Here is a 23,683-nt window from a genome sequence, read left to right as displayed (position 1 = left end):
CACTCACTGCACTTATGTATATGTATGTATGTACTAGTAATGGGTCATTGTTGTTGCCCAATAACGGCAGTGTCTAGTTTAGAAAAACAAATAACTTCAAAAGGGCAACGAAGGGACTTGTTAAATCAGTTCTAAAATACGCGTTGAACAAATTGTTTTTAAAGTGCCTTAATTCCTTCGATATTTTTAATAAACATTTAAGTTGAAATAATTTCAAAGTGTTTAATTTCGAAGTGGGCAACTATTAAAAGTTGTTTAGTAACGCGTGGAACTCAACAGTCCCCTTAAAACACAAAACGTGGATTTTTAAAGAATATTTTTTCATCGTCCCCTTAAAACACAAAACGTGGATTTTTAAAGAATATTTTTTCATCGTCCCCTTAAAACACAAAACGTGGATTTTTAAAGAATATTTTTTCATCGTCCCCTTAAAACACAAAACGTGGATTTTTAAAGAATATTTTTTCATGGTCCCCCTTAAAACACAAAACGTGGATTTTTAAAGAATATTTTTTCATGGTCCCCTTTAAAACACAAAACGTGGATTTTTAAAGAATATTTTTTCATCGTCCCCTTAAAACACAAAACGTGTATTTTTAAAGAATATTTTTTCATCGTCCCCCTTAAAACACAAAACGTGGATTTTTAAAGAATATTTTTTCATCGTCCCCCTTAAAACACAAAACGTGGATTTTTAAAGAATATTTTTTCATCGTCCCCTTAAAACACAAAATGTGGATTTTTAAAGAATATTTTTGCATCGTTCCCCTTAAAACACAAAACGTGGATTTTTAAAGAATATTTTTTCATTGTCCTTTGGACCACAAAACGTGGATTTTTAAAGAATATTTTTTTATTGTCATTTGGACCACAAAACGTGGATTTTTAAAGAATATTTTTCATTGTCCTTTGGACCACAAAACGTGGATTTTTAAAGAATATTTTTTTATGTCCCTTGAACCACAATACGTGGATTTTAAAAGAATATTTTTTCATCGTCCCCCTTAAAACACAAACCGTGGATTTTTAAGGAATTTTTCATTGTCCCTTGGACCACAAAACGTGGATTTTTAAAGAATATTTTTTCATCCTCCCCCTTAAAACAGAAAACGTGGATTTTCAAAGAATATTTTTTCATCGTCCCCCTTAAAAAACCAAACCTTTGATTTTTAAAGAATATTTTTTCATCGTTCCCGTTAAAACATAAAACGTGGATTTTTAAAGAAAATTTTTTCATCGTCTCCCTTAAAACACGAAATCTGGATTTTTAAAGAATATTTTTTCTTTTCCCTTTGGACCTAAAACGTGGATTCTTAAAGATTATTTTTTCATCGTCCCCTTAAAACACAAAACGTGGATTTTTAAAGAATATTTTTTCATCGTCCCCTTAAAACACAAAACGTGGATTTTTAAAGAATATTTTTTCATCGTCCCCTTAAAACACAAAACGTGGATTTTTAAAGAATATTTTTTCATCGTCCCCTTAAAACACAAAACGTGGATTTTTAAAGAATTTTTTCATGGTCCCCCTTAAAACACAAAACGTGGATTTTTAAAGAATATTTTTTCATCGTCCCCTTAAAACACAAAACGTGGATTTTTAAAGAATATTTTTTCATCGTCCCCTTAAAACACAAAACGTGGATTTTTAAAGAATATTTTTTCATCGTCCCCTTAAAACACAAAACGTGGATTTTTAAAGAATATTTTTTCATCGTCCCCTTAAAACACAAAACGTGGATTTTTAAAGAATATTTTTTCATCGTCCCCTTAAAACACAAAACGTGGATTTTTAAAGAATATTTTTTTCATTGTACCTTGGACCACAAAGCGTGGATTTTTAAAACATATTTTTTGATTGTCCCTTGGACCACAAAACGTGGATTTTTAAAGAATATTTTTTCATCGTCCCTTGAACCACAAAACGTGGATTTTTAAAGAATATTTTTTCATTGTCCCTTGAACCACAAATCGTGGATTTTAAAAGAATATTTTTTCATTGTTCCTTGGACCACAAAACGTGGATTTTTAAAGAATATTTTTTCATCGTCCCCTTAAAACACAAAACGTGGATTTTTAAAGAATATTTTTTCATCGTCCCCTTAAAACACAAAACGTGGATTTTTAAAGAATATTTTTTCATCGTCCCCTTAAAACACAAAACGTGGATTTTTAAAGAATATTTTTTCATCGTCCCCTTAAAACACAAAACGTGGATTTTTAAAGAATATTTTTTTCATTGTACCTTGGACCACAAAGCGTGGATTTTTAAAACATATTTTTTGATTGTCCCTTGGACCACAAAACGTGGATTTTTAAAGAATATTTTTTCATCGTCCCTTGAACCACAAAACGTGGATTTTTAAAGAATATTTTTTCATTGTCCCTTGAACCACAAATCGTGGATTTTAAAAGAATATTTTTTCATTGTTCCTTGGACCACAAAACGTGGATTTTTAAAGAATATTTTTTCATCGTCCCCTTAAAACACAAAACGTGGATTTTTAAAGAATATTTTTTCATCGTCCCCTTAAAACACAAAACGTGGATTTTTAAAGAATATTTTTTTCATTGTCCCTTGGACCACAAAGCGTGGATTTTTAAAACATATTTTTTGATTGTCCCTTGGACCACAAAACGTGGATTTTTAAAGAATATTTTTTCATCGTACCCCTTAAAACACAAAACGTGGATTTTTAAAGAATATTTTTTCATCGTCCCCTTAAAACACAAAACGTGGATTTTTAAAGAATATTTTTTTCATTGTCCCTTGGACCACAAAGCGTGGATTTTTAAAACATATTTTTTGATTGTCCCTTGGACCACAAAACGTGGATTTTTAAAGAATATTTTTTCATCGTCCCCCTTAAAACACAAAACGTGGATTTTTAAAGAATATTTTTTCATCGTCCCCCTTAAAACACAAAACGTGGATTTTTAAAGAATATTTTTTCATCGTCCCCCTTAAAACACAAAACGTGGATTTTTAAAGAATATTTTTTCATCGTCCCCCTTAAAACACAAAACGTGGATTTTTAAAGAATATTTTTTCATCGTCCCCCTTAAAACACAAAACGTGGATTTTTAAAGAATATTTTTTCATCGTCCCCCTTAAAACACAAAACGTGGATTTTTAAAGAATATTTTTTCATCGTCCCCCTTAAAACACAAAACGTGGATTTTTAAAGAATATTTTTTCATCGTCCCTTGAACCACAAAACGCGGATTTTTAAAGAATATTTATTCATTGTCCCTTGAACCACAAATCGTGGATTTTAAAAGAATATTTTTTCATTGTTCCTTGGACCACAAAACGTGGATTTTTAAAGAATATTTTTTCATCGTCCCCTTAAAACACAAAACGTGGATTTTTAAAGAATATTTTTTCATCGTCCCCCTTAAAACACAAAACGTGGATTTTTAAAGAATATTTTTTCATCGTCCCCCTTAAAACACAAAACGTGGATTTTTAAAGAATATTTTTTCATCGTCCCCCTTAAAACACAAAACGTGGATTTTTAAAGAATATTTTTTCATCGTCCCCCTTAAAACACAAAACGTGGATTTTTAAAGAATATTTTTTCATTGCCCCTTGAACCACAAAACGTGGACTTTTAAAGAATATTTTTTCATTGCCACGTGAACCACAAAACGTGGACTTTTAAAGAATATTTTTTCATTGTCCCTTGGACCACAAAACGTGGATTTTTAAAGAATATTTTTTCATTGTCCCCTGGACCACAAAACGTGGATTTTTAAAGAATATTTTTTCATTGTCCTTTGGACCACAAAACGTGGATTTTTAAAGAATATTTTTTCATTGTCCCTTGGACCACAAAACGTGGATTTTTAAAGAATATTTTTTCATTGTCCCTTGGACCACAAAACGTGGATTTTGAAAGAATATTTTTTCATTGTCCCTTGGACCACAAAACGTGGATTTTTAAAGAATATTTTTTCATTGTCCCTTGGACCACAAAACGTGGATTTTTAAAGAATATTTTTTCATTGTCCCTTGGACCACAAAACGTGGATTTTTAAAGAATATTTTTTCATTGTCCCTTGGACCACAAAACGTGGATTTTTAAAGAATATTTTTTCATTGTCCCTTGGACCACAAAACGTGGATTTTTAAAGAATATTTTTTCATTGTCCCTTGGACCACAAAACGTGGATTTTTAAAGAATATTTATACCCTACACCACTATGTGGTAAGGGGTATTATGTGTTAGTGCATTTGTATGTAACATATAAAAGGAAGCGAGATAGACCCATAGTTCCTTCTAGGGATATACATAGAATCACTTTCTGAGTCGATTTATGCATGTCCGTCCGTCCGTCCGTTCGCAACATACAGGTCGCATTTGTTGACCGATTTCGCTGAAAATTGGGGAATACCATTTTTTTAGCCGTCGGAAAATCAAGTTCGAACATGGGATATATCGGTCCACGTTTTGGTATAGCCCCCATATAACGGTACCCCCCGATTTACGGTATTTTGACGTTTTCAGCTACATTTTCAGACCGATTTGGCTATAATTTGACATTTAGGGTTTTTAAGTGTCAATTAACATATATAACAAAACTTGTGGACATAGATCCACGTTTTGGTATAGCCCCCATATAACGGTACCCCCCGATTTGCGGTATTTTGATGTTTTTAGCTACATTTTCAGACCGATATAGCTATAATTTGACATTTAGGGTTCTTAAGTGTCAATAAACTTATATAACAAAAGTTTTGGACATAGGTCCACGTTTTGGTATAGCCCCCATATAACGGTACCCCCCGATTTACGGTATTTTGACGTTTTCAGCTACATTTTCAGACCGATTTGGCTATAATTTGACATTTAGGGTTCTTAAGTGTCAATTAACATATATAACAAAACTTGTGGACATAGATCCACGTTTTGGTATAGGCCCCATATAACGGTACCCCCCGATTTGCGGTATTTTGATGTTTTTAGCTACATTTTCAGACCGATATAGCTATAATTTGACATTTAGGGTTCTTAAGTGTCAATAAACTTATATAACAAAAGTTTTGGACATAGGTCCACGTTTTGGTATAGCCCCCATATAACGGTACTCTCCGATTTGCGGTATTTTGACGTTTTTAGCTACATTTTCAGACCGATGTTGCTATAATTTAACATTTAGGGTTCTTAAATGTCAATAAACTTATATAACAAAAGTTGTGGACATAGGTCCCCGTTTTGGTATAGCCCCCATATAACGGTACCCTCCGATTTGCGGTATTTTGATGTTTTTAGCTACATTTTCAGACCGATGTAGCTATAATTGGACATTTAGGGTTCTTAAATGTCAATAAACTTATATAACAAAAGTTGTGGACATAGGTCCACGTTTCGGTATAGCCCCCATATAAGGGTACCCCCGATTTGCGGTGTTTTGATGTTTGTAGCTACATTTTCAGACCGATGTAGCTATAATTTGACATTTAAAGTTCTTAAATGTCAATAAACTTATATGACAAAACTTATGGACATAGGTCCACGTTTTGGTATAGCCCCCATATAACGGTTCATTTAAGTTCATATTTTCGTATAGCCCAGATACCTCCAAACTAGCTGTTAATGACATTTGAAGTTCCCACGTTATGTACCGATTTTCGATATTTTGAAGATTCTGGCTAAATTTTTTAACCGAATTAGGAGTTATTTGACATTAAAGGCTCCCATCAAAAACTGTCAATATAGGCCCATGTTTTATTATAACCCCTATATAACAGTACCTCCCAATTTCTAGCCCACCAAAAATTGTCAACATACATAGTTAGATATAGGCACCATAAAAAAGGGCCTCCCGAATGAAGCATAAATGTACATAAACATTATCTGACATTTTAATGTACCCACTTAAAGTTGGGGACAGTAATGAAAAGTAATTATTCCATTTTAGTTCAGAATATTTTATGGTGGAGGGTATGAAAAGTTCGGCCCGGCCGAACTTAATGCTTTTTTACTTGTTTTTCTTTGTCCCTTGGACCACAAAACTTGGACTTTTAAAGAATATTTTTTCATTGCCCCTTGGACCACAAAACGTGGACTTTTAAAGAATATTTTTCATTGCACCTTGAACCACAAAACGTGGATTTTTAAAGAATATTTTTTCATTGCCCCTTGAACCGCACAACGTGGATTTTTAAAGAATATTTTTTCATTGCCCCTTGAACCACAAAACGTGGATTTTTAAAGAATATTTTTTCATTGCCCCTTGAACCACAAAACGTGGATTTTTAAAGAATATTTTTTCATTGCCCCTTGAACCACAAAACGTGGATTTTTAGAGAATATTTTTTCATTGCCCCTTGAACGACAAAACGTGGATTTTTAAAGAATATTTTTTCATTGCCCCTTGAACCACAAAACGTGGATTTTTAAAGAATATTTTTTCATTGCCCCTTGAACCACAAAACGTGGATTTTTAAAGAATATTTTTTCATTGCCCCTTGAACCACAAAACGTGGATTTTTAAAGAATATTTTTTCATTGCCCCTTGAACCACAAAACGTGGATTTTTAAAGAATATTTTTTCATTGTCCCTTTAACCACAAAACGTGGATTTTTAAAGAATATTTTTTCATTGCCCCTTGAACCACAAAACGTGGATTTTTAAAGAATATTTTTTCATTGTCCCTTTAACCACAAAACGTGGATTTTTAAAGAATATTTTTTCATTGCCCCTTGAACCACAAAAAGTGGATTTTTAAAGAATATTTTTTCATTGCCCCTTGAACCACAAAATGTGGATTTTTAAAGAATATTTTTTCATTGTCCCTTGGACCACAAAACGTGGACTTTTAAAGAATATTTTTTCATTGTCCCTTGGACCACAAAACATGGATTTTTAAAGAATATTTTTTCATTGTCCCTTGGACCACAAAACGTGGATTTTTAAAGAATATTTTTTCATTGTCCCTTGGACCACAAAACGTGGACTTTTAAAGAATATTTCTGGGACGTTTTCGAAATACTGTGGTAGCATATTCCAAACACTTAACATTAAATATGGCAAATGAATGGAGCGGTATAACAAACACTTATTCATAGCAAATAATTGAACGAAAAATATATTAAAAACTTTTCAAATGATACTTTGAGAAAAAATAAGGAAACAAAGCTGGAATTGAGAAGGAAATAAAAATCCACTATCAGGCGGCCACAAGAAACGGCAAGATGCCAAGAGTGTGCATGTTGAAAACACCAATAAAAACTAAGTCAACAAATTACAACAGCAGCTAGTGGTGGCATCAACAAAAATGGTTAAGATATTTAGTAGAAAATTACCAGCAAATATTACAGCTAAACCCGGCGGCAATGTCATGCCCGCCAGTCTGTGAAGGCAATGGAAAACCAATGACGACAACTGAATGTTGGCGGGATTTGTTCATTACATTTTCGTTGTTTTTGTTTTTTTTTTATTATTATTATTCATCAAAGACAATTGTATAATCGTCATAACTTAAGAAATTAACAACCCGAGGAAGAAATGAAATGAACAAACAATTCATGAAAAAACAAAGAATTCAACAAAGACATAACTAAAGAAAGCGGACCACAATAACATCAAACCCATAAAAATGAGAAAAAAGAAGAAGAAAAAAAAAAAACAATCATCTAATGCTACTTCCAAACGGACATGAAACACGCATCAGCCACAGATTCCAACAGATTAAAGTGTGGAGTGGTGGAGAGTAGCACTAGTTCACATCACGGCCAACCAAAGAAGCAGCGGCATGTAGAAACATTTTCAGTCATACAATTTGAAGATGAGTTCGGAAAATGTTTGGTTCATGATGATGATGATGGAAATGGATTTCTGTGTTCTGAGTGATGCGCTGTGATTTGGTTGGTGGTGAGAAGAAAGCCAGGCATAAGTATCAAAGAATATCTTCCATAATTAGTCATTGCAATGCACTGCTGCTGCTGCACCAAGTTTTATGGTTTATAACCAGACAAATTACAATCAAGAAATTGCTATGGAGGGTGGTGGGAGGGGAGACTGGGCATTGACGAGAACAGCAACAATATGATGATGAAATATTTCAAAGAAATATAACCGTCTTGACGAAAGAGCGCAGCTATGTATCTCACATTCAGAAGCAACGGACAATAGTATATTCTGGTCAGTGCTATAAGCTTGAATTTATGAGCTAAGGCACAGTGGTTTTATTATATTGAATATTGGCCCTCAGTGGGTGACGTACGGGATGAATGATACCAAGCAACGGTCCTGGCCGGCTTAATCAGGACAAAACCCAGGACTTATCGAGGCCCCTCTTTATTCTCAAGTGGACACTGACCTCCCCGTGGTGTCACCTGGGGAGCTCCCGTTGAAGGTAGCGAGCTAACATGTGCCGCGCGTTCACCCATAATAATGTTAAAAACATCCCTCCTCTAGAAAAAGCAGCCTACTATGAAAAACGAAAAACAAAGTTTTAGGATCATGCGAATCTGCACCTGGAATGTTTGCACTTTTTATAAAGAAGGTGCAGTTTACGCATTGGCAGATGTATGTGAAGAATACAAGGTCGACATAACAACACCTAAAGGTGACGCACTGTATTACAGCTGCCATGGCACAAAGCATGAGTTTGGCTGCGGATTTGTAGTTGGTCAGAAGTTAAAACATCTGGTCTCCAGCTTTACTCCAGTGAATGAAAGACTTACTACAATACGGATAAAAATAAAATTCTTCAACATTAGCTTTATCTGCGATCATGCTCCAACCGATGCCAAGGACGTACAGACCAAAGATATATTCTACGAGCGCTTAGAAGAAACCGTTGACCGTTGTCCTGCCCATGATATTAAAATTATTCTAGGCGATTTTAATGCCAAAATTGGAAAAGTGAATATCTTTGGCCCAACAGTCGGGAAATTCAGTCTCCATAGTGAAACAGTTGACAATAGAATGAGGCTGATAGACTTTGCAGCTGCAAGAAACATGGTAATTAGCAGTATCAGATTTAAGCATTTCGATATTCATAAGAGCACCTGGCCAGATCAGATACGTACCAGATTAAACGTAGCAAACAAAGTGCGAAAAGACATAACACGGAAGTTGGACATCGGTAAGCTGCAATCACAACCGATAGCCACAGCATATTCCACTCAACTGGCCCAACTGCTTAATCAAAGCACTCCTTGTCCCGATAACATATCAGGACAATGGAAAAAAAATGGCCCACTCCATGCAAACAGCCGCAAAATCAGTACTTGGATACCAGAGATCTCCACCAAGGAATCCATGGTATGACCGGGAGTGTCGTGCTGCTACCAAAAAGAAAAATGCTGCTTATAGGGCACGAAAAGAGGTATCGGGAGAAAAGAAGAGAGGAGAAACGTCTTTTGCAAAGAAAAAAGGGATAAATGGAAAAGCGGGAGTATGAACAAATCGAGAGGTACAGGAGCCAGAATGAAGTCCGAAAGTTCTACCAAAGAATGATACATCAAATTGATGGCTTTGTTACAGGCACATCCTTCTGTAGACACCAGCAAGATAGTTTGGTGACTGATACAGATAGTGTGCTCAGGATATGGATAGAACATTTTTCCAAACTGTTGGTATCCGATAGCATCGAAGACGGCGAGGATACGACAGATCCAATCCCAGAAGATGATATTGGGCGGTATTCCCAGCCATGATGAGGTAAAGTCAGCAATAAACCGGCTGAAGAATAATAAGGCAGCAGGCTGGCTTACCAGCCGAGCTGTTTAAAACCGGATGCGACACGCTAGTTAGCACCATCTGGAAGGAAGAACGTGTACCCGACATTTGGAACCTGAGCATTGTAACGTGACCATTACATTTATTCCTTTTCCTTAAAAATATTTTATTTTGTGGTTAACCCACCTCATTATATGCCCCACCTTAATGTGCATATTTCTACGAGTCCCGCTATCTATGAATTTACCATTGGTCAATACATACTCTGCAATCTTCATAAAATACCCTCAGTCATAACACTCGATGTAATGGAATTATTTTACTGAGAATCATCTCCACAGTGCACTATAGGTCAAACAGCCCATTTTACTGGCCAAAAGTCAGATTTCGCACTTTGTATTTTCACTTATTTTGTGTTACTTTCTTGTAAGAAACACCTCAAATATACTAAAAATAAATTTTGTTTTTGTATGAGAAATAATACCGTTACATGGCAGGCTACCAAATATGTAGTATCCAAATATCTTTACAAACTTGTTAACTTGTTAATGTTTACTTGTATACGTTCAGGGTGAAACAAAATCACAATATTAGCATAAGTACCCAATAGAAAGTGTCTTCGAGACAACATTGATGAATCGTGCACGACATACCCAATTCGTTCACGACTCTTTGCAGACAGCCCTTTGGGATTGTTGACGACATTTTCACACAAGTGTCCGCCTATTCATGCACGACAACTTGGGCGACAGGGTAAGCGAAGTTGTCGTCGGTGACAATGTACATGACACTGTCTTGCAGATAGTCGTTGATGACAGTTTTAAAGACACTGTCTTGCAGATAGTCGTTGATGACAACTTTACAGACACTGTCTTGCAATAAGTCGTTGACGACAGTTTTAAAGACACTGTCATGCAATGAGTCGTTGACGACATATTGCCTTACAATGCCATCTATTTTCTCTTCAGTGATAAATAACCGCAGTTCCTCCAATAACCCCATTTAAAAAGAAAAGAAACAATTTTTTTGAATATATAATAATGCATATATAACACTGCTCAACAAAATTGAAAAAGTTGAATGTTTCAGACGAAGTTGCAGTTGTTTCTAGATGAAATCGGCGAGTTATTTTCAAATCCGGTCCCGGTTTTTCTCCATCAGCTCTTGTTTTTGAGATATAGCTCAAAATCGGTTTTTTCGAGTTTAACCCAGACTTTCGTTATTTTCGGATACAAACAATTATTTTTTTGTGGGTTTTTCGACATTAATATATTAAGGAGATGTTGTACGCTCCATACAAATCGTTTTTGAAATAGTTATGGTGAGTATATATCAAACAAATATAGAAAATATACGACGGACCTTGTAAAAATTGCATATTTTGAGTACTTTAAGCTGTAATTACGTCATCAGGGGAAGTCATAGGATCTTCATATGGTAATGCGGATATGCTTAGGGTGTCTACTATATAGTCCAGTATTCAAATATATAATATAAAGTTCATAGCGCCCATGATTCGGCCATAACCTAAAAATCATCATGAAGACTGCCATTGAAAAGTAAATGGCTTATGTGTTAATGATATCACTGGTAAATTAATTCCCTTTAGCAGTCTTCATGGCGATTTTTAGGTTATTGCCGAATCATGGGGGCTATGAACTTTATATTATACATTTGAATACTGGATTATATAGTAGACACCCTAAGCATATCCGGAGTACCATATGAAGATCCTATGACTTTCCCCGATGACGTAATTACAGCTTAAAGTACTCAAAATATGCAATTTTTACAAGGTCCGTCGTATATTTTCTATATTTTTTTGATATATACTCACCATAACTATTTCAAAAACGATTTGTATCGAGCGTACAACATCTCCTTAATATATTAATGTCGAAAAACCCACAAAAAAATATTTGTTTGTATCCGCAAATAACGAAAGTCTGGGTTAAACTCGTAAAACCCGATTTTGAGCTATATCTCAAAAACAAGAGCTGATGGAGAAAAACGGGGACCGGATTTGAAAATAACTCGCCGATATCATCTAGAAACAACTGCAACTTCGGTTGAAACAAAAGTCCTGTTGACCAGTGTAATTAAAGTAAATAAAGTAAATTCAAACATTGTATTTTTCAAAGAGTATATAATTAAAAATAATTAAAATGATAATATAGTTATAATAAAAATTAAAACAAATAGTAATAATTATAAAATTGGAAATATTTGTCAATTTTTGTTTTCTGTTTATCGTAATTTAAAAGTTGGATGGAAGTGCTGGGAACATTTAAGTTTTCTTCCCTCAGAATTGCCAATATATCATCTCCCAAACTTCTAGATACGTTGTGCTTCAAAAAAACATCCCTCAATTTATCACGCAGTGTTGGCTGGAATTGGGAACTTTCGTCACAAACAGGCAAATCTTCAAGGAATGGTTCAAACTGGGAATTTTCGTTGTAAACTGGCAAAACTTCAACATTATTATTGTCCTCTGCCTGATAGAAGTATTTTTGATTAAATTGTTTTCCTCGAAGTCTTTTCAAATAATCCAGATTTTTTCGAGAAATTTCTCGCCGCAAAGATCTTTTAGATGACATAATGAAATGTTGTAAATATTATTTAGTTTTACTTACGTTCTTTTATAATCTGTATATTTATTCACTTTTATTTATATAAACACACGTTTAATATGTATATTCAATAGCTTATTTGAAGGCAAGAACCGAATTGAAAATAACAAAAAAAAATAGTTTTAATTTTCTATTAATATTTCATAGCATGCTGCTTTCATACAGTTTTGAATTGGTATCGTTTTTTTGTTTTGCACGACACATTGCAAGACAATGTCTTGCAAATTGTCACCTATTCGTCATAAAAGTGGTAATAAATTTAAAAGTTCGCTTTTTTGAAAAATTTCTTGGGTTCTTTGCCAAGACACACTGCAAGACATTGTCATTCAACTTGTCGTTCATGACAATTTCGGAAATTTCGTTAACGAATCGTGCACGAATATAACTTCGAAGACTCGATTTTCTAAGGGGTAACGATTTGATTAGAAAGTATTCGATATCTATTTATCAAAAAATGTCCTCCTATCATCATTTATGTTTATAAATAGTTATTAAATGGGTGTTAACTTTGAATTTTCGAAGAAAGTAGAACATTTTGAGGTTATGTACGCTTTTAAAGTCCCGGCAACGTTCGGCAATGAAAGTGAAAATTGAAATTGGTTCATTAACTCGTGCCGAATGCAGAAAATTTTATGTGATTTTGCGTAAATTTGCTCGACAAGAATTATACAACTTTTTTCAGTTTACCATATTTTCCATAATATTGATTTTTTTGAAGTCAGGGTTAAACCTCTTACCAGATAATGTTAGCCAAATTGTAGTCTACAGTATTCTGATGTGTTCTAAAGTCAAATTATTTACAAATCTTTTATAAATATATAGTCAAAATATGTCACATCATATTGTGGGATTTTAAAGGTAATAATTTTAAGGCATATTCACATTAATTCTAAAACGAAACACAACAAAAAAGCTTCTGGACTTATCGGACGTCGATGCCTTCAATTCTGTAGACAAATAACAGACCTTCAAGTTGTTGTCCCCAAAGGGTTAAGGTACCAGTTGTGTATTTGGTCCATAAAGGGTTAATTTTTTGGCCCACGTTGTTCCATTTTTCTCCCTGAATCTAAAAATGCTATATTAACTTAAAACAAATACTTGTTTTAACTTTTAGACTTTTGGCCAATAAAATGGCCCGTTTGACCTATAGTGCAGTGTGTGGATATAATTCTCATTCGCTTCCTTTTGCTACCCACATAAGTATTTCGGGTTTCGACACCAGAAGGGGTCAAGTGCTGGAGTTGCCCGAGTACGAAGTATTTGATTTGTGGCCGATTCCTAAAGCCGAGGGCAATCAACACGAGCAAGCTGAGACGAGTGTTGTCCACCAAACTACATTAGGCCGATCGTAGCCGAACGTCATCAATTCGACTTCAACGCCGAGTGCCGTCAGCATTTCTACTACAACCAACTCACTTCCACCCACTTTTACGGGAACCATTATACCTACTGGCCGACTCCAGTCTTCCGAACACCGTCGGGCCGATTGTCACCACTGTGCCAACATCAGACGATCCCGCCAAAGCCACAGAAGACAGTAGCGTACGACGTCTACCATACGAAGCCACCCTGCCGAGACGAATAGTCGCACTAAATAAGTAAATAAGCCTATAGTACACGAACCCCCACATGTTTCTCATTATTTAGACACCAAGAGAGGTGATAATAAAGAATTAAATCATCATAACTCGTGTTTTATCTTAAGGTTTTTTTGTGGGTCCTTGAGCTGACCCTGGAAGTGACTGAACTTACCTCAGCCATAGTTAAAAACCGCGTTATAGCATCCTGTGTCCCATCCACAAGAAAGGAGATAATACTGTATGCTCTAACTATAGAGCATATTGCCTACAAGATAGTGTCAGGGATATCATGCGGACGACTAAAGCCTATGGTCAGTGAAATAATTGGACCATACCAATGCGGTTTTAGACCTGGCAAGTCAACCACTGACCAGATATTTACCCTGCAGCTAAAATAGGAAAAACCCTGTATAAATACGGACCTCATGGCGGTGCATGCAGTAAACAAGTGGAAGACAAAATCGAAAAACACTGTATTCCAAACAGAAAGGAATGTAAATCTTTTCGTAGTTCGGTTTATATGACAAATGTTTTGGCAAAGTCTTTATCTACCTCAAGTTTATAGGTGAAAACTTCCACAGTTGGTCCTAGTTCTACACGCAGAAAAATTTTTGTTAGAAATATGTTTGGATCCAAACAAATATATGTTTGGGACAGGTTGCAAACATATATTTGTTTGGATCCAAACATAATATGTTTGGGTCCAAACAAATATATGTTTGCAACATTTTGTAACATATCTCAATTTGATATGTTTGGGTAAAACATATTTTTTATGTTAGAACTTCTTTTTCATGGGTGGAGAGAGGATGTTTGTCAACGAGAGTAATAACAGTGCTCTCGCGGCTGCGGAATGCTGTTTTATAATAAAGAGTTGTGTGTATTGCAGACAAGATCACCCATATACGTTATCGTGACTACGACAACAACATATGTTCTCATTTTTTCTCATCTGCCGTGGTTTAGCAAAGGTATGGCTCGCTCAGAGAGACTAATGCACAAAATATTTTGAGCACCACCGGTGTATTGTATGATAGAAGCGAAGAAGGGGGCTTTGGTGCTTTGATGGCGTGTATGCGCCAACTCGTGTGTTTCTTGTTTTGTTGTTGTTAACCAACGTAGCAGGCGAAGAGGATAAGAAGAAATGGTATGAATTATTTTGTTTTTTTCTTTCTTCAGTGTTTTAGTTGCCAGCGTAGCGTCAAGACGGTAAAGTGAGTGAATAAATCAGTGTTTTGTGTTTTCTTAAAGAAATTGTGTTTTTAGTTAATTAAATGGCCAATACATTTTATAATTGAATCAAAAAGTTGAATGGAATTATTTTATTGGACAAGGAAGAAATAGCATTTAATATTGGTAATTACATACATATGTATATTTGAAATATGGTATATCCATATTTATTTATTACATAATCATTTGATTCCAGATGCCGATTCCCCACTGATGATGTCAAGTTTGAGTAAAATTTGTTTATTTCACAACTAAGGAGAAGCGTTCAACTACGTTTCTATATATTTTTCTTTCTAAATGTGTGACTATTTACAAATTATTTCAATCAGTTTTTCTTTTATTAAAGTGTGTTATGTACTTCTTTGGAATTTTATATGTACATATGTGTCTGTTGTTGTTGTGCCTTTTAATAAACAAAAACACCACCATTTGCGTGTATATTATATAGATATCAACTGAGCTCTTACTGAGAGCAAGAGAGCATACATTTCAAAGTGTTTTACATTGAAATTTACGCTCCCTTGCTCTCAGTAATCGCCCACTGGTGCATGTGTTTGTTTTTTTTGTGGCTTTTGAATTTGTATTTGTTTGCACCCAAACATATATTTGTTTGCAGGACCCAAACATATGTTATGTTTGGGTCTGTTACAAACATATATTTGTTTGCTGCAAAATATGTTTGGGATATATGTTAGAGAGGCCATTTTTTCTGCGTGTATGGATGTATTTCGCGTCGATACCATTAACTTGATCTTGTCGCCGTTTACTGCCAGACCCACTTTAACAGATTCACCTTGGACCTCCTTAAATGCATCACTTAGTCCTTTTACTGATGGACCCATGATATCAATGTTGTCAGCAAAAGCCAGAAACCTATGGCTGTTGGTGTATACTGTGCCATTTCTTCTGACTTTTGCTCCTCCTACAGTATGCTCAAGAGATCGCACGAAAAGTTGTCTCCTTGTCTGAAACCTTCTTTTGGTACTGAACTGTCCGGCGAGGTGCTTTTCTATTTAAACTGAGGTCCAGGTATCAGTTAAGGTTATCTTACAAAGTCGAATGATCATTTCGAGGATATCTTTGAACTTATAAGACTGTCGAAGCCTGTTTTATACTCAATAAAAACATGGTAAGAGTTGATCTGCATTTCTTGGGTCTTTTCTAGGATTTAACGCAGGGTAAATATCTGGTCAATTGTGGACTTGCCAGGTCTAAAGCCACATTGCTATGGTCCAATTATTTCGTTGACCATAGGATTTAGTCGTTCGCACAATATCCCTGACACTATATTATGTACAATACGGAGGAAACTTATGTCCCTATAGTTAGAGCATACAGTCCTATAAAAATATGTGCAAAGATGACTGTTCAAAATGTCGAACACTGGTTCTTATCCTATATTTCAGTGGCTATATCAAAACGTGGAAATGTAGTGACAAATTAGGGGGAAAACTTATAATAGCCCCATAAAAGATTAAATATTAAATTTCAGCCATTTCTGTAGGAAAGTACGGCTAAAATCCTGAAAACTCGAAAATCGAAAGGTACCGTTCTACTGAGGCTATACAAAACATGGACACGTGCTGACAAATTTCTGGAGGAAAGTTTAGTAGCCTCCATGTAGACTAAATATGTATTAAAGTACAACCATATCTGTAGGATAATGCAGCTAAGTCCCTGGAAACCCCCGAAAATCCGGCGGTACTATTCTATGGGAGGTAATCCAAAACGTGGACCAGTACTAAAAAAAGGGAAACGTTTTTAGGCCCATAGAAGGCTCAATACCACTCTTCAACCATTTTTTCATTCAAAAATGATGAAATAAATCAATAAAACAGCAAATAAATCAAAAATTTCCTACTTCTACACAGTGTTCGAAATTTCGAACACCATTTTTCGGAAAAACAAAAAATCGGTAATTTTATTCAATACATTTTTGACATCAGTTTATCCTAATTTCCTTAAAAAGTTTTTTTCCTTAATAAATATTTTCATAAAATATGTCTCTACTTTTCCTGAGGAAAAGACGTTGCTTTTCTCTCATTTTCTGCTGATACCTCTTTTGTACGGTACGCCTTGCTACTGATTGTAGAGTAGCCCTATATGCCGGATGTTTTGGTTATATGCCAGTTTTGTTATATGCAAGAATCTGGTGTAATTTGTAATTTATTTTTGTTTTCTCTATCCCCAAACCACTGTTAGATTTTGAATTGATGGCAAGTAGCAGCAATTGCCTGCCGGGTTATTGGTGATTTTATTCTGTTGCTAAATTGCCGTTGATGAGATTTTTCTCTAATGCTGACAATGTTACTACTGCAAGTGACCATGGATGACAGTAGCTAAACTTTGTAAGAGATACGATGGTTGATTATTTTGTTGGTGAAACGGGGATTTGAAATAATTTTCTGCAGTTGGTAAGGGTTCCGCATATTGGCATTAATTCCGTTTTTAGGATATATGTAAATGCTCTATTCCTTAAAACAGCAAATGCTTTGGTCCAGCTTCAAAATGTGTAAGTCCTGGGCTCTGCCCAGGTCGCTTCTTTATCTCAAGTGGACCCGGACCTCCCCGTGGTATCACCTGTAGTGAGTTAACATGTGACGCGCGTTCATTTATTAATCTAGGCTATTTTAATGCCAACATTGAAAAGGAGAATATCTTCGGTCCAACAGCCGGGAAATTCAGTCTCCACAGTGAGACATCTGACAATTGAATGAGGCTGAAAGACTTCGCAGCGGCAGAAAACATAGAAGGTTGGCAATACCAGATTAAAGCATCTCGATATTCATAAGACCATCAGGTTGTCTCCAGACCAGGGCTGCGGAGTCGAGACGTTTTTCCTTCGACTCCGACTCCGAAAATAAATATTATACGCACCATTTTTCAACTTTTTTTCTATACTTGGACCATATGTTCTTATATGTTGTTTTCCCTAAGGTATTTTGTAATGCAATATGATGTAAAATGCATGTTCCATTGAGAATCTGCTGTATATTTCATCGAAAAGAAGCAACAAAATCATGTTAGAAAGTTTCAGTCGATTTTGCCGGAATATACATATGTACAAGTATATATCATTAGATTTCATTTTAAAATGAAAACAACTGGAATCGACGTTAATTGTGACTGGATGAATTTTGTATAGCCTAGCTTATGATAAAATCTATTAGCTTTCAAAATATGTACATACAAATGAAAGGGCTATTCAAATTTGGACCTATGTTGGCAATTTCCGCAAGAAGGTTCTCTGCCTCTCAGGAAACCATATGTGAAATTTATAAAAACAAATGCGGTTATATAAAAATTATGTGTCAAATTTGAATAACCTACTTTTAAGCTCTATATTTATTTCACAGACAGGGGGCAAGACGTTGAGATTAATACATCATCCTGGTCATTGTGGATGGTGAATGAAGGCTATGCCGATAATTAACATGCAAGGAGAGATCACCATGACGTCCTCTGCATATTTCATAAAAATGTTAACCCCTCTATAAGAAGCTCTGAAGTAGGTTTCGTTTGGGAATATGAGATATGAGAACCAAATCTTCTTTGGATTGTTTAATGCATTTTTCAAATAACAAAATTTGTACATTTATATAAGTGCAATCCGGATCATAAGTACTACATGGGTTAAGCAATTTAAGACCAGGTCTTAACCTCGATTCAAACCAAAAGTTTATAGTACTTAACTTAAGCGCACATATTTTGATCTTTTGTAGAATTGCAACCGGAAGAGTGGAATGGGAAATCTTAATAAAATCTCCGATATTTATCGCGAACACCAACCAGAGCACAGACAGACAAATGTAAAAGACCAATAGATCTTTTCATAGAATTTGTTCTGATCTCTTAATTAAAGTCAAGTACGTTTCCTCGAAGATGATCTTAGAACTTGGAACACGTGTTGGTCTTCATGTTGATCGTCAGTAGCAAGGTCTTTCATAGTAGTCCAATAGGTCCTCTTATAGAATGATAAAAAGGCCAGTAGGTGTTGTAGCAGAATACTTTTAGTAATTCTAGCAGAAGACTTGTAGCACTCTTATAAAAAAAAAAACAAATAAGTCAAAACAAGTGAGAGCACTAGTAGGAAGGGGCCGATCATACGATTCACTGCACCACTTCTCCTGGACACTAGCTTTCCCCGAAATTTGTTTCCACGATTGCGATAAGATACCAGAGATCGGGCAATTATTGCGACATACACAGCAGCAACAACATCGGATTAAGTTATGTTTTCGGTGCTTTTCGCCCCCTAAATACTTTCCGATCAACACTACACAGAATAACATTGCCTCATACCGAAAGAGAACCACCTTCATGTCCAAAAATGTTTTGCAATTATATTAAAAATTATTTTTTTAATTTGATCGGTAAGGGTAATTGTCCATATAATGTCATTCCTATATAGGAAGGTATATAACGAAATCTAATAAAGGACACATTTCAGATGTCAAAGTCAAAGGCAATAACTTTAATACAACCTCAAATTTGGTACTGTTGAGCATTAGACAGGACTACTTTTGGTTGGACAAATTGTGCATCGATTCTAAGAGATCTGTTGCCAATCTTCCAGCTATACATGTTGAAGGTCCTTATTGAAAGGAAAATATATTATCGGCTTAATTTTGGAACTTTGTTGCAGTAAGGTGCCCCAAGAACTTTACGTAATATATAATATTAACCACTTGACTGTCCGAGCATTCCTGAAGGTAAAGTCAACTATATACGAAGAATTGGGTCTAAATCTTTTACATAACGTTGCGATCCATACGTACCCGGTTAAACGTAGAAAATAAAGTACGAGCAGCCACAACACGGAAGTTGGACATCGGTAAGCTGCAATCACAACGGATAGCCACAGCATATTCCACTCAATTGGCCCAATTGCTCAATCAAAGCACTACTTGACCCGATAAAATACACTGTGACACAAAATGGAACTCAAAGTCTGGGGGTGAAAAATTTCTTTCGATTTTTTTCGATTTTTTCCCTATAATATTTGGGAAATTAGCTCCATATCTCTGTTTGGCGTTGTTGTAGCTTCGTTTTGAGGTAACATGTCTTCAGTGAAATCGATTGGCGAATCTTTTTGTAGAACATTTCATTCTTCTAACTCAATGTCTTTCATGTCCTTTTCGTCCTTTATTTCTTAAACCGTAGTGAAAGTACCACAAGATGAGATTTTTCAGCATCCAAATATTCTACAAAAATGTTGCTCAGAAGATTTTAGGTACGGTTCTCTTTGACATCTAATTGATTTTGTCAATCTTAGTATACTCATCAAGGGCTTTCATCTCCAAAAGAAATTTTCCACCCCCAAAAATGCTGCTGCACAGTGATATCAGCACAATGGCAAGGTATTGCCCAATCCGTGCAAACAGCAGCGTAGGGCTACTCTACAATCAGTAGCGCACGAGAGTGGTAACAGAGAAAAGGAGTGGGGAGAAAGGTCTTTTCCGCAGAAAATAAAGATAAATGGAAAATCAAGAGTGTGAAAAAATCGAGATGTTAGAATGAAGTCAGAAAATTCTACCAAAGAGTGAAACATCAAACTGGTGGCTTTGGTACAGGCACATCCTCCTGTAGAGACCAGGAAAATCCACCATTGACCAGATATCTACCGTGCGGCAAATCCTGGGGAAAACTCAATAGATTCAGATACTGTTATGAAGGTCGAAGGAGGATCTGCTAATGTTAGTTTGGTAGTAATCGGTAAACAAAGACAAAGGTGATGTTATCGACGCTTGTAAGTGAGGTAGTTAAAGGCATCGTCTACAACGGCACCGCCATAAACACAACAAAAACCAGTAAGGAAAGGATCAAAGACGGGCGAGGCCGACTATATGATACCCTACACCACTGTGAATATGTAAAATATATGCGGGAGATATATATAAATCTGATCTGATTTTGATATAATATGGTATATTTATTACTGGACCGAATTCCGCCATACATCCTAAATTACATCGAAATCGGACATATATAGCGTGTTTGGTGCAGCAAATACGTGAAATCGGCCGAAAATACATATGGGAGCTATATCCAAACCTGAACCGATTTTCACCAAAAGAAATAGCGTTCTTCCTATAGCTAAAAAAATTATATTCCCCAATTTTCAGCTGAATCGGACAACAAATGCGACCTGTACTTTGCGAACAAAAATACATGGACAGACGGACGGGCGGACATGCATAAATCAACTTAGAAAGTGATTCTAAGCATATGCCTAGGAGGAACTATGCCTCGTTTTCATATGCATGCTACATACAACTGCACAAAGACACAGTGAGGTTTACGGTGTAAAAAATGAGTTGTGAAAGAAGAATACCATTGGCCCACTGATGATAAGTTGGCTTAAGCAAGCCATTTGGTACTACCCGTGCTATTATATGGTTCCGAAGCTTGGGTACTTGTGCATGCAAATAAGGCAGTGCTTGACGTGATAAAGAGAAAAATTCTTCGAAAAATGTGTTAACGGTGAATATCGACGTCGTATGAACCACGAGGTGTACATCGACATCAGCACAGTTTAACGTATCGAGATACAACGATTGCAAACATACAGTGCGATTTCGTGGCCTTATTTGATTTTACAATTAAACTGCAATTTTTCAAACCGCCCCTCTTTCGAATCGCTTCAAAGTGATTTGCTAAGGTCCATAACTCGTGGTGTTAGTGTCTTTTTATATATATTTTTCTCAATAATTTCACAAAGATTGTCTTCATTGTTCGCATGCAACTCGTGCCAGGGGAAAATAACCCCCTTTCTCCTCGTTAAACCCCGACAACCATTCATTCAGCTATTATTGACTATAGAATATTTATTGTTTTAGATGATAGCGGAACAAATCGATGGATTTGAAAAGAAGAAACGACGCACACAGCCAATCACATACACAAACAAAAACTCACGCAAAGATCCCCTTCAGGAATGAGTGGAGAAGACAACAAAGACAGCAGAATGAAACGTAATAATAAAAAATCGTAAGAATTATAATGAAAGCAAAAATTCTACGGATATTAGATTGAATAATGAATCATAACAATCTTCGTCGTCGTCGTTGTTCAAGTGTTTTTAAGAGCCAACTCAATGGAGCACAAACATTTAAAGACAGTGCAATAAAATACAACAACAACAACAACGACATTCAATCGGACAACAACATAAAGATGAAAAAAGAAGAAGATCTTCTCCGGTAGCAAATTTCTTTAATGTGGATAAAAATTACTATGGACATGGGTTATTCGGGAAGTAATCATCCATCCAGCCATCCATCCAAGCCATCCGACCCAACACATTTGAAATATTTTTAAATAGTCTGTCTGTCGGTCTTTCGGTCGGTACGTAGGTACTTTCATATTGAACTCTCGCATTGAACTCGCCAAAGCTTAAAAGCTCATTAAACAGCATTAATTACGTGCTTCTACTCAATTATCAAGGATTGTTTTTTCCAGCGCTTCTACCATTTTCATTGGAAAAATAAAATGAACTCACTCCTTGCTGGAACTTTAATCATTTTCTTAATGCAATTTACTTTGTCTTCATTGTTGTTGTTTTTTTTTCTTCATCTTCATTCACATTTCTTTCATTCATTTAAAGAGGGGTAATTTTTTTCTGCTTCTTATTCTTATTTCTCATTGGATTTTTAAGTATATTTTATTTAATTAAATTTCATATAAATCTTATTGACTTAAGAACGCTTAATAACAGTAGAAGGAACAGTAAGTAGTTCAGCGAGTGAGTAAAAAAATGCTATTGAACGCTGAAAACATGTGGTCGTGTAATTGATATAAAATGCCAATTACTTATTGTGTAGCGGAGGTAGCTGGAGTTAATTTTCTTAATAAAGCAGAAGAAAATTATTTTTAAATGAATATTTAAAAAATATATATTAAATTAAAAAAATGGTTGATTGAATATTAAGAAAATACCAGTGACCTGTGACGGGATAATATACACAAAGTAACTAATTTTCAAGCTTAGCCTTCGTCCACCCACTAAAATAATATTCTACGAGTAATATGCGTGATGGTCGGACTTAACCATCCGTGAAACGTAGCAATCAATTTTTCAATGCATCCCTTAGGTCATAACAGTTCAACTCGAACGAGAATTAATTCAAATATCAATATAAAATGAGCTTCGCCTTAATAAGGAAAACAATAAAATTCTGAGATTTAATTTAATCTCAAATACGTTATCAAAAGTGGTCAAATACTTGAGATATAGAAAAAGACGCCCAAGTATACCAATTGTGAATATGTGAAATTTTATTTAAATTATGGATATATCCGCTTCTGTTGGACATATTCTAAAGGGAAAACCTGATAATAAAAGTAGACCGTCTGAGCTTTACACCAATGATAATACCAAATATTGCAAAAGGCGGTAAACTATCACAATTTTAATATTTTGAAACTTTTACTTCAATGACAACCCAGCAAAAAAAAAATCCTTACTAACCCAGCAAAATGTTCGATGCCAGAGATGCCATTCAATCATGGGTGAAAGTGATCTGGGATGTCATCTTTTTAGCA

The 23,683-nt window shown here is 35.3% G+C and overlaps 1 protein-coding gene across 1 annotated transcript in view; it reads right to left on the bottom strand.

The window, feature by feature from the left end:
* LOC141395166 (uncharacterized) overlaps nucleotides 1-23,683 on the bottom strand; it is a 1,209,623-nt gene that overhangs the window by 247,462 nt on the left and 938,478 nt on the right. The window lies entirely within an intron of this gene.

This window comes from Musca autumnalis, unplaced genomic scaffold (genome assembly GCF_047663935.1).
Source record: "Musca autumnalis isolate F117 unplaced genomic scaffold, ASM4766393v1 scaffold_2, whole genome shotgun sequence".
Classification (NCBI taxonomy): domain Eukaryota; kingdom Metazoa; phylum Arthropoda; class Insecta; order Diptera; family Muscidae; genus Musca; species Musca autumnalis.
The sequence above is the reverse complement of the archived record's forward strand: the minus strand, read 5'-3'. Positions and strand labels throughout refer to the sequence as shown.